At 47.0% G+C, this 19,835-nt stretch overlaps 1 pseudogene; it reads right to left on the minus strand.

The window, feature by feature from the left end:
• LOC131515246 (heterogeneous nuclear ribonucleoprotein A1-like) overlaps nt 1-15,403 on the minus strand; it is a 192,984-nt pseudogene extending 177,581 nt beyond the window's left edge.
• Nucleotides 15,404-19,835: the final 4,432 nt, after the last annotated feature.

A 19,835-nucleotide genomic window follows, 5' to 3' on the forward strand; every position in this document is an offset into this window, starting at 1 on the left:
TACTATCATAGTATCAACAGACGCTGTGCTAATAATCTGCATGTATTTTCTTATCTGATGTCCTGATACCTCTAGGAAGTAGGCATTCTGCCCCTCATCTGCAGGTGAGGAACGAAGGAGAGACAAAGGCCCTAAGTAAGTACCCAGAGTCAAATGGCTGGGGGAACGCGGAACCCAAAGCCTTTGCTCTTGACTGGCTGTGATGGCGGTACAATTATCAAGTCACTTTGCTCCTTCTTTGCATAATGAGCCGTGTCCAAGATGAAACAAGGTTGGGTTGCACACGTGATGCCTTTGCAGAGTGGGATGAGTTGTTAACACATACAACTTAGTATCTGTTCTTAAGAATTTCCCTTCCAAGGCGCAAGACCGACACCAGCAACACGGAGGAAAAATCTAATATGGAGCATTTAAATGAGTTAGAAAGTAGGTGTTTAGAGTCTGTAGCTTTTTTTTTCTAAATCCTTTTTTTCCCAATGTTTATTTATTTTTGAGAGAGAGAGAAAGAGAGAGAGAGAATGGGGGAGGGGCAGAGAGAAAGGGAGACACGGAATTCGAAGCAGGCTCCAGTCTCTGAGCCATCAGCACAGAGCCCGACGCGGGGCTCGAACTCACGAACCACGAGATCGTGCCCTGAGCCGAAGCTGGGCGCTTAACTGACTGCACCCCCCCAAGTGCCCCTGAAATGTTTTTTTCTATCTATACGACTTGCCTTGTTATTCTTTCAACAGTCTTTTCCTGAGAGCAGAAATTCTTAAGTTTGAGGAAGTCCGATTTGCCGTTTTGTTTTCTGGTTTGTTTTTTAGGTTGTTTGTTGTAACTAAGAAAATCTTTTCCTAAACCAAAGTCACAAAGGTTTCATCCTATATATTTTTTAAAAAGTTCAATAGTTTAATGGTTCTTTATTTAGGCCTGTGGCATTCATTTTGAGTAAGCTTTTTTTTTTTTTCTGTCATGCGAGATATGGATCAAAGTTAATTTTTTATGTTACGTATGAATATCCAATTGTTCCATTACCTTCACAGGGGGAAAAGAGTTTCCTTTCTCTACTGAATGTGCTTGGCACTTTTGTAGTAAAAAACTGACTGACCGTATATTTGGATCTGTTTTGGACTCTTCTTCTTTCCTGGTCTATTTGTCTATCATAATGCCAATATCTTAATTTCTATAGCTTTATAATAAATCCTAGAATCAGGTGGCCTAAGTCTTCCAAATTTCCTCTTCTTTTTCAAAGTTGTTTGGGCCATTCTAGGTCATTTGCATTTACATATGAATTTTAAGACCAGTTTGTCAACTTTAACCAAAAAACAAGTTTTCTGAGATTTTGATTAAGAATGAACTGAATCTACTTGTTGGGACACCTGGGTGGCTCAGTCGGTTGAGCATCCAACTCTTTATATCAGCTCAGGTCATGATCTCATGGTCATGGGATCAAGCCCTGCATCGGGTTCCAGGCTGAGTGTGGAACCTGCTTGGAATTCTCTCTCTCTCTCTCTCTCTCTCTCTCTTTCTTGTGCCCACCTCTCCCCTCCCCCCCACCCCTCTCTCCTGCTTGTATTCTCTCTCTCCCTAAAAAATAAATGAAATGAAAAAAATTTAAAGAATAAAGCTTATTTCTATATTTTGCCCTGTATGTATAAATTTGATTAACTTATTTGTTATTTCTAGCAGCTATTTCCTTAGGATTCCTTAGGATTTTCTAGGTATACATTCACGTCATTTGTGTCTAAGGACAGGTTATGTCTTCTTTTCCAATACTTATACCTTCTGTTTCTTTCTCTTGCTCTACTACAGCGGCCAGGACCTCCAGTGCAACATTGAATAGGGGTGACAAACGCAGGTAATTTTGTCCCGTTTCTTATCTTAAATGCAACGTGTTCAATAGTTCTCTAAGGATGATGTTAGCTGTAAGCCTTTTGTCTTTGCCCTTTTTCAGACTTAAGAGGTTCCCTTCTTATTTTGCTAAAAGTTTTTGTCTATAAATGGTTGTTGAATTTTGTGAAATGTCTATGTTGTGAATTACCTATTGTTACTTGTGTTTGAACGTAAGTTCCGCACATCTCTGCCAGCTGTCAAATGTAGTCTCCCAGGCAAATTTGCTGACCGTCAACAGCATGAAGCTGGGTTCCTAAGACATGACCGAAATGTGACATTTCCTGACAGCTGTACTTTTGTGTGGCAGCTTCCGTTTTCACTCAGTACTCTTCATTATGGGAATGTTCTTAATTTTGAGGCAAATTATTCTAGAATTACATATCTCGCTATTAGAAGTAGTTACTACAGAGTTCCTTTTACCTATCCCATTTTTTTTTTATGTTTTTATTTATTTTTGAAGGAGAGGAGAGACAGAGCATGAGCGGGGGAGGAACAGAGAGAGAGGGAGACACAGAATCCGAAGCAGGCTCCAGGCTCCAAGCTCTCAGCACAGAGCCCGAGGCGGGCCTCGAACCCATGAACTGTGAGATCGTGACCTGAGCCGAAGTCGGACGCTCAACTGACCGAGCCACCCAGGCGCCCCACCTATCACATTTCTTGAGACATATGTAGCCCAAAGCCCCAGAACTTGGCTCCTGTATCAGACTCAATTCACAATCTGAACCAGAAATGTAGGAAGCGTGCAGGCCCTTGCACTGTAACAAACGCCATGCAGCCAAGAAAGGAAATGAAGCATCTCAAAGCCTGAGATGTGCCATGGGGCATCCAAATACCGTGTTCTCTGCAGGGCCACCTGACCAAACCACACGCATTAGGGGGCGGTTTGGAAAGGAAGTTATGTCCCTGCCGGACTATATTTGGCTAGAAAAAACAACTACTTCATCCCCAAGGATTGCTAAAACCTCCTTATACTCTTCCCTTAACAATTGTCGCCCAGTCTCCAACGGTGATGCCCATGATATCAGCAGACATGACATTTAAATGCTTGGACCCAAGCCTTAAGAGTTAGCTTTTTCCCTCTGCAGCTTTATACCTAATTTTCCCCCCCTTGTTTTTTTGTTTTTTGCTTTTTGTTTTTTTCCACTTCCAGACTTTTCTGTCAGCTAAACGTACCAAGCGTATGTAGAAAGTAACTTTTGTCGATGACGACAACGTAACATATGCTCCAACTAGGCTTTTCTGCGTGATCCACTAGGTAACATTCTCATTACAATGACACACCCAAACCTCCAACTACTCTGAAAGAAGCATTCTTTTGAAACGATCTTCAGGGCCAAGTCATCCATAAAAACCTGTGTTGGCACTTTAGCCTGAATTTTGTGCCCAGTGAGACAACCTTGCAAAACCAAAGGGAGCTGGGGGTCATATAAGTTTAGGAAGCGCGGCATATTAGTCCATCCGCCTGGAAATTCACAAGACACATTTGCATATCAAAAGCTCTCCCTATACCCTTGCATCTAGCATATTGCCCTTGGTTTATTGGACCTATGCAAAGTATCGTTTTGTTTTGGTATGATTTGGTTGGCTCACGCCTTTTAACCGTCATTCCACAAAATACACTTGGACACTGTCGCCTTCCCTTCCGTGTTCATTAGTACCCTATACGTACTCAGCTCTGCATCCTATGAAAGGGGACTGGGCCTCTCTCAGGGGGCCAATCAACATTGGGTTATCACGAACATCCGTCAAAACCCTTTAGTCTGACCATGCCCTTGTAGCTGCATGGATGGCAAGGCACCCTTTGGAAAAGGATCACATTTAGCTCTGACCTGGCTTGATCATTGAAGGAAGTTGGGAGTGGAAGGAAAATAAATTGCAGGGGGAAGAACAGATAGGATGAGGGGAGGTGGAACAAGGAGAAAGGGGGCAGGGGGGAGGAACCGTAAGCACACCGACTGCAGAGGAGGAACACTGCCTTTGTGGGAAACTGTGTGGTCACTCCTGAGGCATGTGTGGGCCTTCGCCCACAATGGGGCCAATAGCCTCTTTAGGAAGGTGATTCATGTGGCTCGTTCTTCCCTTTGGTGTGTGCAAATCATTCCCATCGTGGGCACTGGGGTGCTAATTATTTTGCCTCTTCCACCATTTTTCTTTTGGAGTCTTAGGGTGATTTCGTTGAGTTTTTATTGACAACTCATTTTCTTAAATATGAAACTTCCTGACTCATCCTAGTCTGTTTTAATTTTTTTTTTCTACATCTCAGTGTTATGTTTCCTCTGGATAGAGACTCATGAGTTTAAGGTCTAGACCAGTGCCATCCAATAAACGTATTGCCATGTGGAAGTGTTCTATATTTGGGCTGTCCAATATGGCAACCACCGGCCGCGTGGGGCCATTGGGGACTTGAAATGTGACTAATGTGGCTGACGCACTGAAATTTTCATTTTAATGAATTTAAAGTCAAGTAAATCAACATGGCCAGTGGCTACTATATTAGAGAATAGATCTGGATGCTAGACCCTTGAGGAGGAAAGAAATAATCTTTGTGTTGTTTTTTTAAAGACATGTCCATCCAGCATCATGATCAGACTATTACATTTTGCACAACAGCATGGGTGCCAAAAAAAAAAAAAAATCTACATTAAAACCCTTTGTTGGAATGCTTTACACTTTCCCTAGAACAGACACTAAAGCAACCTGTTAGACCATTAGTCACAAATACAGTCCTCACGGTTTTTGCCCATACACATGAGTATTGTCTAAAGCACCTCTTTTTTGTAGCAGCTAGGCCCTGCCACCACTGTGCGTGGCTGAATTCCTGAGTCTGTTGTAACCTGTAGCTTCCCTGTCACTTTTCTGGCTCTCTTCTCTTGCTAAGCTTTGTTGCCCGGTAGTAATTAAAACCTTCTGCCACCGCCATAGCTATTGCTGCTGCTGGAACCGCCCTAGCCACCTTGGTTTTGTGGCTGGGCAAAGTGTTGGCCTCCCCCACCATAGGGGCCAGAGTTTCTGCCTCCAAAATCTCCTCCTTTCGTGGGTCCGAAATTTGAAGATTGATTGTTGTAATTGCCAAAATCATTATAGCTTCTGCCTCCTCCAACGTTGCTTCCGTCAGATCCATTATAATCATCCCCACTGCCACCATATCTATCACCCCTTTGATGGCCACCAAAGCCACCCCACCCACCGATGTTTCCTCCGTAACCAAAGTTGTCATCCACCACCTCCGTGACTACCACCAAAGTTTCCAGAATCACTTGGATGTCTTTGGCCGGATGAAGAACTAACCACCTCTGGGGCGCCTGGGTGGCGCAGTCGGTTAAGCGTCCGACTTCAGCCAGGTCACGATCTCGCGGTCCGTGAGTTCGAGCCCCGCGTCAGGCTCTGGGCTGATGGCTCGGAGCCTGGAGCCTGTTTCCGATTCTGTGTCTCCCTCTCTCTCTGCCCCTCCCCCGTTCATGCTCTGTCTCTCTCTGTCCCAAAAATAAATAAAAAATGTTGAAAAAAAATTTAAAAAAAAAAAAAAAAAAAAAAAAAAAAAAGAACTAACCACCTCTTGCTTAAATAGACCTTTCCTTACTTCACAGGTGTGGCCATTCACAGCATGGTATTCTTGAATGACAATCTTGTCTACAGAGTTATGGTTGTCAAATGTTACAAAAGCAAAGTCTCTCTTGCCACTGTCTCAGGCAGTCATGATGACAATTGCTTCAATTTTCCCTACTGGTCAAAATAATTTCTTTTTTTTTAAATATTTCTATATGTTTTTATTTATTTTTCAGAGAGAGAGAGAGAGAGAGAGAGAGAAAGCATGAGTGGGGGAGGGGCGGAGAGAGAGGGAGACACAGAATCCCAAGCAGGCTCCAGGCTCTGAGCTGTCAGCACAGAGCCTGATGCGGGGCTCGAACTCATGAACTGTGATCATGACCTGAGCTGAAGTCAGACGCTCAACTGACTGAGCCACCCAGGCGCCCCTCAAAATAATTTCTTAGATGATGTTCTTCAGTGTCTTCTTTAACGCCACCAACAAAAATCTTTTTCACAGTAAATGAGTGCAAGGTCTTTGAGAATCTTCTCTTGGGACAGCCCTTTTTGGTTCCACAACTCTTCCATCTACCATGGCTGTGTCCACCTCCTCCACAGTGGCCTGCATGACAAACCCAAAGCCTCTGGAGTGCTTGGTGTTTGGATCTCTCGTCACCACACGGTCTGTCAGCGTTCCCCATTATTCAAAATGGCGCCTCAGACTCTCTCCATTGTTTCTAAAGGTCAAGCCACCAACAAAGGGCTTCTGCAGCCATTCAGGCTCTTTGGGAGACTCTGACTTAGAACAGCAGTGGGAGCTGAGACTTTAATGATGCTTACTTCGCAGTATCCATGAGCAACAAGGAAGAAATGATCTTTATGATACAGCATTGGGATGGCTACACCACCTTCCGAATGCTGTAAAATCTGCTAAACCTACTAACCTTTCCCGTAATTTTAGACTAACTCATACATGCCATAGTAAGTCTGAAGATAACATGGTTTTCTGCAGTATCCATGTTTTTATGTATACAGACACTGTTTCTCCTAATTACTTGACTTTTAAGATATCTAGAAGGCTATGTGTGTAGTAAATGTAAAAGGCTTTGAAGTTAGATGGACCTGGGTCAGAATCCTCATTCTGTCACTTACAATCTCTAATAGCCCTTTACCCGCTTTCCATCTTCAAGGTTGCAGAGGGACGTACCATATTCCTATGATGTGGCCTTCCTCCCCTCTCTCCCAGGCACAGTTGAGTTGTCTAGACAGGACAGGTAGCCCAAACTGGGCCAACTTGTCCTCTCCCTGGGAAATTTGGAAGAGAGATTGAGAGAGAGAGAGAGAGAGAGAGAGAGAGGAAGAGAGAGCAAAAAAATCAGATGTTTCGGGTGGCTGAATCTATACCATTAACATTGCTTACTGTTGGTTTCCTTGTTTTCACATATGGACCACAAACTTCAAGGGAGCCAGTGTGCAAAAGAGAAGAAGAATTATGCAGACAGGCAGAACGGGGCACAAATAAGAGTGGAACAAGGACCGTGACCGTCACTTGCCTCTGTGTCAGACATGGCAGTGCTCACCAGTACCTGGTTCCCCTCTCCTTTCTGGCCAGGAAAGGATTACATTTCTCTAGCATTTCAGCAGGGCCATGTGACTAGAAGCAACACGTTGTAATTTCATGGCCATAGACAGTGAAAATCTTCTATGAGATTCTTCAGGCTCTCGCTTCCTCCACTGGGGCAAGTTAAGAAACCTAGTGCTGTGACGGCAGATCCAACAGCATCAAAGAAGCTTGAGTCTCTGAATCACCACACAAAGGACAACCGCCCTGAAGAACCACCCAAACCTGCAGGCTAGGGGGAATAACGTTTGCTGTCTTAAGCCACTGAGATTTTGAGGATATTATGGCAGCATAACTTGGCTTCTTCTGGCTAATTCTCTCTCTGAGCCTTAGTTCCCCCATCTGTGAAATGGGACTAAGACTGCTCTGTCAGAGGAAGCATCTGGTTGATTCTAGTACAACCTTTGTCCACCGGGCACTGCAGTCAGTGTGATGCACTCAGCACAAATCCAGGGTCGTCTGAAACACATTCGCAGCAGCCTGAGGAGCTCAAGCCAATCTCAAGAGGGGCCCATCGCAGAGGATGAATTGTCCTTTGTCAGGGGAGGCACAAGGGGACGAGTGCCGTGCAGGCTGAGACTGTTTGCATTACAGTGGGAGCCAGATAGTCCTCACAGAAAATCGGGGCAGGCACCCAGGGCTCTGTACGATGCCCCCCTCTTTCATCTTGCTACTGGCAGATGGGCAGTGACTCACAGAGCCAGCCCTTGAAAGAAAGGAATCGGTTCTACCAGCTGGTGTTTAAGGAACAAAAGAAAAAAAAAGAATGAAAAAATAAGGCTCCTGTAAATGCGCTAGCAATACCTAGGCAGGTTTTGGACATCCTTCCCATATCACCACACACTCCCCTCAGGCTGACCTGTGCCTCCATTTATGCTTAGCTTCACATCTATGGAAATTTGGAGTGTTCCTGTCGGTGCGCACGTGTGTGTAGAGAAATTCATGCCTGGGATGCAGCAAAACATTCTCCTCCGAGTTCTGCGTGGCACTTACTCTATCTGGTGTTCATTGTTGGAGAGAAGATCAACTGTCATGGCGACAGCTTTGCTCGCCAAGCCCGGCATGATCAGCCAGTCAGAAGGACGCATTTATGGGCATGAGTTTGAAAATGGAAATTAGGTCAGTTGGGTTTCTAACCTGCAGAATCGGTCTTGTTATTCTATAGTCATCCACTGGGGACCCAACAGAACACAGTTCCTGGTAGCTATGGGCTTGTCTTTCCTTCTGAAGTGGCCATAGATAGGCCAGTGGTTTAGCCAGGAGCCATAGCATCTGTGCAGGTTGGGAGACCACACATTCTCTGACTCATGAGTGCCTTTCAGCCTCCACTAAGGTGTCAGGCCAAGGACCTCAAGAGGATTGGCCAACCTTTCAGAAGAAGAGAAGCACGGCTGGTCAGAGAGGAGATGCTCTGTCCCGGAGGGTCTCCGGTCCTCCCCTAAGCCCAGATGCACTTGCTTCACACTGGAACCCCTCACGTGCACTGGCCACTGCTACAGGACAGGCAGAAATGGATGAAGAGAATAAGAATTGATCAATCCTCACCTTCATTCATTCTTGGCCATCCCCAGGATCTAATGTACTAAATGGCCATGGCCATTCTTACCTTCTTGCCAATGGTTCCTTCACTGGGTGGGGAGGGAGTTGGATTTCCCAGAATTTTTTTTTGTTAAGTCATGATCCCCAGAGCTCAGAGTCCACCACCGGAAATGTGTGTGTGCTGCACCCAAGCTTTCTTGAAAGGGAGCTGGACCCTTGAAGGCTGTGTCTCAAAGGCAGAAGCCAAACGGGGAAGAGAATGTGTGTATCTGTTTGTGGTTTAGAAGGTCAGAGACTCCATTCCTTTCCTCTGGAGCCTGGAAAGGGCTTTCTGCGCCTTTCTCAAGGAGCATTTCATTTGTGGGTGAGAGGCATTTGTTTATGTTAACGGCAGTGTATAAAATTAAGTGAGTGGCTGGTTATTTCACTTCCAGCACTCAGAGCTCTTACATCGTGCAGTTATTCACAGAGTGTACTTTGTTATTTGTTTTCTTTTTATTCTCCAGGGGGATTTTAATGAGGTTAACTCTCCATTATTCAGGTGATCCAGTTTGTTTGCTGGCAGCTGAGTTGGGCCCAGAGTAGAGAGTAGCTGGAAGCAGGCAGGTGACGGAGGTGCCGTGACGGAGGAGGAGGGTTTGTCGGGACCAGTGATTGAGGAAACGAAGAAGAGGGATAAAGGGCCAAGGGACCGGGTGTCAGGCTTGTTGACCGATTTGCTATGGAACCCCAAGAGCGAGCAAATAACCACACAGTTGCCAAGTGTAGGGTTGCCCTCACATCACTGAAACGTCACGCAACCCGCCCACAGAATTGTAAATATTCCACTAGCCATGTTAAAAAAAAGGATAGATGAGTAATATTACTATTTTGAGAAATTTTTCATGTGACCCCAGTAGGTCCAAAACACCATCGCGTAAAGTTAATTTCTGTCTCCTTTTCTTTTTTCACGCTAAGTCTTTGGAACCTAGTGTGTGTTTTCCACTTACAGCACGCTGTGTCACAGATCAGCCCCATTCCAGGTGTTCAGTAGCCACACGTGGCCGGTGGCCACGAAAACTGTCAGCAAGGGCTGAGAGGACTAGAAGGAGGTAATGAGCGACACATGGGAAAGAATCCTTTGTCCACAGAAGAGTTTGATAAGCTTTTGCCATGTTATGTTTTGGATCATTGTGGGATGTCCAAGAGATGGCCAGAAGGAAATTAGATGTGGAACTTACGGTCGGGTGGGAGCGGGGGAAGCAGATAGAGAAGACTGATTGGTGAAGGCAGGTTGGGGGTACTAAAAAAAAAAAAAAGAAAGAAACCTGTTACTATGTTCTGAAATACGTGTTGTGTGAATGCCCAGGCACTGGTCTTCATTAAGATTTAGCATCTTGACAGATGCACCCATAAGAATCAGGGTCTAGGCCTGTCCAAAGAGAGCAGACTTCCCCTAAAGCTAGACGTATTGGGGGGATATTACTGCGTATCTGCCACCTCCCGAGTCATTCCCTCGTCCGGGATACATCAAGGATTCAGGTACGAGTGCTTTGCAGGTGAATCATCTGATGCTCTAGCTGTTAAGTGACTGACCTCATTGCCAATGACTGTCACCTCCACTCCTCTCCAGCCATGGTTCCATGTATTCTAGAGGGAATCTCCAGCATGTTAATTTCCTGCCATATAAGCATCGATTCCTTATAAGCATTGATTCCATTTCCAAATCTCTCTCTCTCTCTGTCTGTCTCTCTCTCTCTCTCTCTCTCTCTCTCTCACATACACACAAAGAAATACACAGCAGTTCCCCAATCCTTTTATTCAAAAAAGAAATATTTTTATTTTATATTATACAACATGTTTAAATTAAAACATTGTATTAAAATATATATGTTAAAATGTCAAAAGGCACAGAAGTGTATAAACAGAAAATAGATGTATTCGTAAGTATCCGCAGCTATTTTTTCCTATTTCGTATCAAATAAGGATTTGCCATACCTTATCATACCATACCATATCATTTTCTATAATCTGCTTTTTCTCTTAAGTGTGTATTATGGACATACACCTCCACGTCATCCTTTTTTTTTAATGTTTATTTTTGAGAGAGAGAGAAAGAGCACGAGTGGGGTAGGGGCAGAGAGACAGGGAGAGACAGCATCTGAAGCAGGCTCCAGGCTCTGAGCTGTCAGCACAGAGCCTGACATGTGGCTTGAACTCACAAACTGAGAGATCATGACCTGAGCCAAAGTCGGATGCTTAACCAACTCAGCCACCCAGGTGCCCCTCTTTTTTGCTGCTATAAATGCAACAAATGCTCCTACACACACCCTGCACAATTGTCATTTTTTTTCCTTAGGGAAACCGTTTTACGGTGAAATTGTACCGTTATCAATATGAACATTTGACAGTTCTCAAGAAACATTGAGCCTTCTGGGAGGCTTATATTCATCTATATTCTTTTCAACCACTTCTTGAGAGTTGTGTTTCCTAACTCCATACCAACACTGGTTATTTTCATTCTTTTCAATTTTGTCAATCCAATAGGTCTAAACTACCTTATTATGTATTACATTTTTGCTTCTTTGATTATGGGTGAAACAGAGCACCTTCAAATATGTGTTAAACATTTGTATTTCTTTCTCTGTGGATTGCCTGTTCCTCTTTTTTGCCCATTTCTATACTGAGGTGTTGTCCTCGTCTTACTAACTGAATGATAGGAGTATGTTGCCTATAATAAACCCTGCAGATATTTTCTAATTGTTTACTTTTGACTTTGAGTGTATTTGCTTAATCTTTCCTTTGCTGTTGAAATCAGATCAAAATAATCATGTGGAGAGGCGGGAGTGGAAAATCGGAAGAAGATGTGACTGTGGGAAGAAATAATTCAGTGCTTCCCCTTAGTGATTAAATGACCTAAAGGAAATACGTGGGAGCAATGTGAAGCTGTATATCTGGCATGAATCTCATTTTATTAAAAAAAAGTTCAAATTTGTATTTTATATCAGTAAATGACTGAATCTTTAAACTCTAAAAAGATGAAAAAATAAAGGATAGTTTCTCTTCCAGAAATGATTTTAAGTTTATTTGTTTAAGAGAGAGAGAGTGCACACAAGCAGAGGAGGGGCAGAGAAGAAGATGGAGAGAGAGAGAGAGAGAGAGAGAGAGAGAGAGAGAATCCCAAGCAGGCTCCACACTGTCAGTGCAGAGCTTGATGTGGGGCTCAAACTCATAAATCATTAGATCACAACCTGAGCCCAAGTCAGATGCTTAACCAACTGAGCCATCACCCAGGTGCCCCTCTTCCAGAAATGATTCTGATTTGTCTTCAGAGAAATGCCAGCTGGGGTCTAGAAAGGAAGATGGTCTTGGAAAAAGAACTTTGCTACTTTAGAATTAATGATAATAACCACTGGAAATACTTCACAGTTTAAACAAGTTTCTCCAACATCATCCCTTTTCTCACAGATGAGGCTAGTTAAGAATGGCATTTGTTCCAGAATCACTTGTAAGTATCTACTCTATGCTACGTGCTTCTGGAAAAGGAATAACTCTTTGCCAATTGGCAGTGAGGGCAAGAGCATAATGAAGTCAGGTATTACTCTGAAGTGCGTGGGCCCAGTAACTACAGAAGAGTCAATTAGCACAGCCCTGTGAGGATACTGAACACACAGGGGCAGGGCAGTGCTTCCAGAATGCTAGAGACAGGTGTGAAGGGATGAAGGACTGAGTCTACTGCAAGGATCCGAGCAGTCTTCAGAAGAGGCAATCTTCAAGCTGACTTTGGAGAGAAATGTAGCAAATTATCCAGACGCTAAGAAAGCAGATTTCAAATAGTTCAGAGGAAAGATAGATAGGATTCACCACCATGTTCGAGATGCTCTGCTAAGTGGATAGTTTGAGATACAAAAATATAAATAGTGAGAACGCTCTATACACAGACCATAAAGTGATAAAGAGTACAGGAACCAGCACACTGGTACCCATGGCTTCAGTATCGGCCAACCTCTGATGTGACTCCTTTTTTTATTTTTTTCTTAATATTTTTAATGTTTATTTTTGAGACAGAGACAGAGGGCAAGCTGGGGAGGGGCAGAGAGAGGGGGAGAGGGAGACACAAAACCAAAGCAGGCTCCAGGCTCTGAGCTGTCAGCACAGAGCCCAATGTGGGGTTCGAACTCACGGGACTGCAAGATCATGACCTGAGCCGAAGTCGGTCGCCTAACCGACTGAGCCACCCAGGCACCCCTGATATGACTCCTTTTCAAATAAGATGTATTTTCAAGCTACAATAATAATGGCTCTCACTTACGTGGCCCTTTTCACTTTCCAAGCTCTGTTTCAAGCACCTTACATGTAATAGCTCATTTAATCCTCTTAACAGCCCAAGTCTCCCTTTTGCATGTAAGGGAATCGAGGCACAGAGAGTTTAAGCCACTTACCCAACCAAGGCTGTTTAGCTCACCGGGGATGGGGTCGAAATTTGAACCTGAGCTGAGATGTGAACCCAGCCACTCAGACTGCATCATTTGTGTTCATGATCACTATTCTCCAAGCGGATACATATATTGAGCATTTACTATGTTGCAGGTCCGTGCTAAGCCCTTAGATGTTTAATCTCAACTGCCCTACTCTGTGAGGCTACGGGGTTGATACTCTAATTCCCCCACCTTTAATAGATGAAGAAACTGGGCATTAGAGTTTATTTGCTTGCCCAGGGTTCACAAAGGAAGAAGAGGGGCAGAAATTTGCACCCTGGGAGAATGACCCTGGAGAGAGCCAGAGCTCATAGCTTGATCACGGAAGTATACGCTGCAGAAGGGAAGGAAGGGATGGTCTCACGGCCATTGGCACTGGACCTACGCACCTGCTGTTACAGTACCCCGAAGCCCCAAAGCAAGTGAATATTCAAAGAACCGTCAGTAAGCATGAGGAAGGTTGCAGGACCTGGAGGTGACAGATTTAGGTAAAAGGAAACTGGAGGGGAGGGGGGCGCCTGGGTGGCTCAGTCGGATAAGCGTCCAACTTCAGCTCGGGTCATGATCTCGCAGTCAATGAGTTCAAGCTCCGCATCGGGCTCTGTGCCGACAGCTCAGAGCCTGGAACCTGCTTCAGGTTCAGTGTCTCCCTCTGTCTCTGCTCCTCCCCCGCTCACACTCTGTCTTGCTCTGTCTCTCACAAATAGATAAACATGAAAGGAAACTGGGGGAAGGGGCATATGAATGCCCTAATTTTCTCAAGAGCTGTCAAAGAGAGATGAGACTTATTCCCCCATGGCTTCAGAGGCAAGAATGAGGAGGGGTTTTCCAAGAGTAAACTCATAAATGGAACAGAGTTGTGAGTCCCTTGGTGCCAGAGATTTTTGAGAAAAAGCTGGGGAAAGAAAACGTCAGAAAGTTTAGAGAGGGGAATTCTGCATTGGAAGCACAGCTGGTGTAAGTTGCCTCTAAGGTCACCCTTCTGTTAGCTTATGGAATCTTAATCATCTTCAAACATACTCAGTGCCTTTTAAGAAAATTAATATATGACCAAGTGGAGTCACGGGAAGTTCGTTCAAAGCTCTCCAGCCAGCGTTCTCTTAGCTAGTGGTCGCATGTTTTTAGCAACGCCTTGGTGCATGGGGTTCATAATCACAATCCTCAGGAAATAAAAGTGCCTTCCGTATTTGTTTTAATTTTTTTTAATGTCGATTCAGTTTTTTGAGAGAGAGAGAGAGAGAGAGAGAGAGAGAGAGAGAGAGAGAGAGAGACAGCCTGAGAGGGAGCGGGAGACAGACGGAGAGATAGGGAGACGCAGAATCCATAGCAGGCTCCAGGCTCTGAGCGGTCGGCACAGAGCCTGACGTGGGGCTCGGGCCCGGGAATTGTGAGATCCTGACCTGAGCCAAAGTTGGAGGCTTAACCGACCGAGCCACCCAGGGGCCCTACTAACAGCTCGCTTTTAACCAGGATATGTGATTAACCCGGATGACCCAGGCTCTACCTGTGACAAATAGCAAATGTTCTGGAACAGTCCCTCAAGGAGAAGACTGAACGGGGTCAAGTCTGAAGCAGTTTCCCAGCGGGAACCCAGAGGCAGCACTGCCCCTGTCCATTTCCTCCACTGGCCACGCCCAGGTCCCAGGGATTATTATCTAAGTGTCGGCACGTGGGTTATTTAGCTGTTTCGGGGATCGGAGCACTCCGGCTTGTGAGTTCGACCGCCAGGAGCCTCCAAAACACAGCTAGTGCTCACCATGCGCGTGGTCCCCAAAGCACAAAGGGTTTCTTCTTCCTTAGGATTGCCTGATGGCCTGGGCATGGATACTAAGAGAGAGATGGTGACACCAGCTTCAAAGGTAATCCCCACCGACCCCAGCAAGATGCCCCAAATTGAATTCTTCCCGAAGGCCAGTAGTTCACTTGACTCAGAGAGCTTCTAACACCACTGCCTGCTTTGGGGGGAGAGGGGGTTGTGCACACAGCCAGAACTGTGCACTTCAAATCCCTACGTCATTACCTTTCCGACCTGGCTGCTCTCATCATCACCTATGAACTTTGAGGACTCACCCAGTTAGGGCTGGCTGGTCGCACAGCACTCTGCCGTCACTCCACTCCTGGGACTGGCCTGGAGAAATCCTTTCCTGTGCCCCGGAGGGAACGTGAGCCGCCCCAATGAGAGGAGCCCGATGGCCTGGATGGGGGGCGGGGGGCAGAGTGGGCTCACTGCTGGGTCCTCTGCCACTCCAGGGCCGGCTCTGCCGTCGCACGATTGTGCCAGGGCTCTGCACACACAGCTGTGCTCCAGGGAAGATGCAGTGGCCTGCAGACCTATGTCCTCGTCCCAGGTCTGCACTTTCTGGGTGGTCCCGGGGCTGTGCGGCATGTTTCCTCAGCTGGGACGCAAGAGCGATAAGCACTCCCTGGCTGCAACGTGGAGACTAAAAGGGACAAATGGGTACGGAACACCTTTGCGAGCTGAGAAACGCGTCACCATGGAAAACAAGTGATGCGCAACCTTCAAATGGAAGGAAATGGGGACACACGCTCCACGGCGGGTGAACCTTGCCGTTCTGCGAGTGAAAGAAACCAGTCCCAAAAGAAATCGCTCCCTGTGGCTACCCGTTCAGGCAAGGAATCAAGAAATAAATGCCTGGATGAGGAGAAAAAAGTTCCAAAGGAATATTCCAGTATTCCAAAATCTCTCATGGAAGTCTCTTGTAAATTTCAGAGATGCCGGGTAATATAGAACGGAAAAGGAGTGGGGCGCCCGGGTGGCTCAGTGGGTTGAGGCTCCAACTCTTGGTTTCAGCCCAGGTCATGATCCCAGGGTCGTGGGATTGAACCCCACGCACTGGTATCTGCACTGAGTGTGGAACCTGCTTAAGATTCTCTCTCTCTCTCTCTCTCTCTCTCTCTCTCTCTCTCTCTCAAAGCTAAATAAACATTAAAAAAATCTTTTTAAATGGTTAAGATAATAAATTTCATGTTACGTGCATTTTACCACAACTTAAAAAAAAAAAAAATAGGAGCACATCACGTGCTCCCAGAGACCCTTTTGTTTGAGAGCAGTTTGCGAGACTTACGTACGCTAAACACTCGATCAGAGTTTCTGGAATTGAAATACTATCGGCTGCTTCAACCTCTCCTGGAGGGACGTCAGCGAAGGAAAAGTCTTCCAGCCAGAGAAGAGAGCTCTGACTGGATGATGAAGAAATCTCTGACGACAAAGGGACAGCAGGGCCCTCCAAGTGCCAGGAAGCAAAGGAGAAGGGCTGGGACCACCACCGAATCCCTCAGCTTCTGGGGCTTTCTACCTCTGCTCCTGTTACCTCAGCCCTCCTCATCCAGAAGACAGACTCCCGGGAGCAAGGAGCAACTTGCTCCTGCCAAACAGCTGGAAAGACACAACAGGCTCCTGCTTCGTGAGGGTCCTTTCTTTGGTCCCCTCCCCGCCCCCTCAGCTGACCTCAGCGCCTCCTTCACGGAGAACGGACAGACCCCCCTAAGTCAACCCCCTAAGTCACCAACTTCTCTGCATAGGAACCTTCCCTCTGGCCTCCAGACGCTCTTGATGAGATGGCTTGAGCCAGGGTCAACCCAAGGCAGCCACGCTTCCGCTCCTGAAGCCAATGGTACCTCCCGGCACTCACATCTGCAACCACTGTCCATCCTCTCTGCCTCCTTCAGCCTCTCTTCTCTCTGTTGTTACAACATCTCGGCCTCCTGGACTTCCCCGTAGCTCTCAGACCTCCAGTCTACTGGCCCAGCCATCTCGGTGCTAACGAATCTCCTGCCCGGATTCCACTTCTGAACCGTGGACTTTTTTGTACCTCAGAGCCTGTTGAGTCTGGCCATTTGAGGCCTTGAAGCAGCTCCTGCCACTCCGATTCTCCTGGCATTTCAATGAGGAGCACCACCCGCCTCCCAGGGGCCCAGCAGATGCCACACTGACCCGGGACTCCTGAAGAGTCCCTACGTACAAAGGTTCTTGGCAGGGTTAACGGCAACCAACACAGGACAGAGAGGGAGCTGGGGCTGGCAACGGTGGGGAGCCTTAGGGGCCTGGACCCGAAGGGAGCTGCTTTTCGCTATCGCCAGAGAGAGAGAGTGACAGCTGGGAGAAGGGTCTGCCAGGCGGGAGCTTGGCCACAGTCGGGAAGACAGCCGCTACCAACCTGAGGCCACGGTGGGGAGAGACTGGGGAACAGATACCCTGACTTCTCTCTCTTCCCGCCCTCCCGCCGCCGGCTCCCGCCTCCTGGGGGCTGAACCCCTCGGGAAATCGGAGGGCAGGGTCGCCTATTGTTCCTGGTCCATCATCTCAGCCTATTGGGACATAGAGGATGGAGAAAGGCAGCAAGCCGATCTATAGCACAGATCTGACCTTGCTGTCCCTACATGTGCCCCAGGATGATGTGGGAGGCTGTTAGCACCGTCCCTGCAGGGGGCTCCTGCCTAAATCTCCGGCCACACACCACCCTCCCCACCACTGGCTGTGTCCCCCACCTTGACCGCTCTTCCTCTCTCTCTCTCTCTCTCTCTCTCTCTCTCCACTCCAGTAGTTCTGAATCGATAGGCAATGCCTCTTGGGTCTCTGCACCCCTGTCCCTACCAACTTCTTCCACTGGTCAGTTGTCACTTCGGTGGTGGCCTCCTCCAGGCGGCCTTCCCCAACCATCCAAGTATGGCGTTGAGCACCCCCCACCCCCGCCAGGACTCAGCTGTCTTCCTTCACACCCCTGCAGAGACACATGGTACTCCCCCTTCAAACATTCTTGGTTTTGCCCATTTAGTGTCCATTTCTCCCAGAGACCAGAAACATACGACAAGCAAAGACCAGCAGCCCCAAGATTTGCACCGCGCCTGGCATGGAGACTTTCGCTTCATACCCGCGGAGTCCGTGAATGCTTACGGAAATCCCGTGACATCGATATTCTTCTCTCATTTTTTCTATAACCAAGGACACCGGGATCTGGAGACGTTGAATGACTTGTCCAAAGTCACAAAGCTGGCTCAAGATGAAGCTCAAAGTCCTTGCTGGGAGTCCATCCTACCTTCCTAGGTGGTCTACCAAGGAGGCCAATGAGCTACCAGAAAACTGTGTTGTTGCTTTGCCCTGATATGCCCCAAGTGCCCACAAGTCTAGGCTCCTTTGCATACAAGTATCAGCCCCTCTTCCGCAAGAAGCCCATAAGATGCACCCAGCAGTCTCCGAGTTTCCTTCTTTCTGCTGGTTTCTCCGGCAACAAGTCAAGAAGCAAGGACTGACCTGGGGAAACAGTGTCAGAGAGTTTGAGTAGGAGCATCGTAAGAGCAAATAAATGCTCTTTCTGGAAACGTGAGAGAGAATGAGAGAGCAAGAGAAACAGAGAGAGAGAGAGAGAGAGAGAGAGACTGAGTCACTAGAACCCCGTGTCCCGACTCCCAGAGTTAGTCCAACCACATGCCTTACCCAGCAGAGCTATTTTTACATCATACCTGCCTTATGGAAAAGTTCCCCTTGCAACAGATATACATACTCTTGATTTATTTTCTCAAAACATATGAGGGCTGACGTCCAGGACCGCGAGACGTTGAGGGGGAACTCTGAGAAGCAAACGCAATACCACCTTTTGTGTGTGTGTGTGTGTGTGTGTGTGTGTGTGTGCGTAGCTCCATCCCCCGCTTCTCCTTCTTCTCATTGAATGCAGACTGTTTAATGGAACAATTGCAGGCTTTCATCCGAGGGAACAAACAGCGAGCAAGGCTGGCTCTCAAAACACTAGTAGGATGTCAACATGGGAGCTTCGGAGAAATTCTTCTTGAAGAGTACTTAAGTCAATAACACCGGGAAATGGAGAGAGCGCGGGCTCTGCTGGAGTGAATGTGCCTCTCGTCGAATAATGAGAAGCACAGAGTGCCCTGCACTTTCCGCTCGCCGAATGAGGGGCTTTGAGTACTTCAGAAATGCACCAAAGCCTCCTGGCACTCCCGTTAAAAGGAAAAGGGGTCATTATGTCCATTTTATAAATGGGGGTGCAGAGAAAGGCATCAGCGCCTTGCCCCAGTTCACAGCACAGGGTGGAAGAGAAGCTCTCCTGACCTCCACCTGCTCCTACCTGGGGAGGGTCTTCCTGGCCCTGATGGGGGGGATCATTGGCAGGGGGCTGACATTGACCCGGTGACATGGTGTGGTCCCGAGCACCCCACTTTTCCAAGAAAACTCACGGGTGCCAGAGCCTCCCCAAAGGAGCAGCGGAAAGACCTAAGTCCATTCTGATACGAGGCAGAGTGGAAAATCTACTTAAACATAAATGAATGGGAACGCCTGGGTGGCTCTGTCGGTTAAGCATCCCGAGTCTTGATCTCAGCTCAGGTCACGATCTCACAGTTTGTGGGTTCGAGCCCCGCATTGGGCTCTGTGCCGATGGTGCAGAGCCTGCTTGGGATTCTCTCTCCCTCTCTCTGCCCCTCCCCTGCTTGTGCACGCTCTCTCTCACGCACGTGCTCACTCTCAAAATAAACAAATAAACTTAAAAAAAAAAAGTATAAAAAAATAAATGCAGGAGCACAGCAGCAAAGGCTTGGGGCCCCATCAGCAGACGGAGGCAGCTTTGAATACGCAGCCCCCTTGAGAGGAGGGCTGTGGTCTTAGGTTCTGCTCCTCCCTGGGGGGATCTCTGAGGGCTTCCTGTATGGAGCCCTTCTAAAACATGGGATTCTAAAGTCAATTGTGCTTAGGGCTTTAAAACAAACCAGGGGGCCCTGAATGGAACACGCTCCATAATTACACGATGCTGCTGTGAGTACCTCGGGGGGGGGGGGGGGCGGGGGGA

This window comes from Neofelis nebulosa, chromosome 6 (assembly GCF_028018385.1).
Source record: "Neofelis nebulosa isolate mNeoNeb1 chromosome 6, mNeoNeb1.pri, whole genome shotgun sequence".
Lineage (NCBI taxonomy): Eukaryota > Metazoa > Chordata > Mammalia > Carnivora > Felidae > Neofelis > Neofelis nebulosa.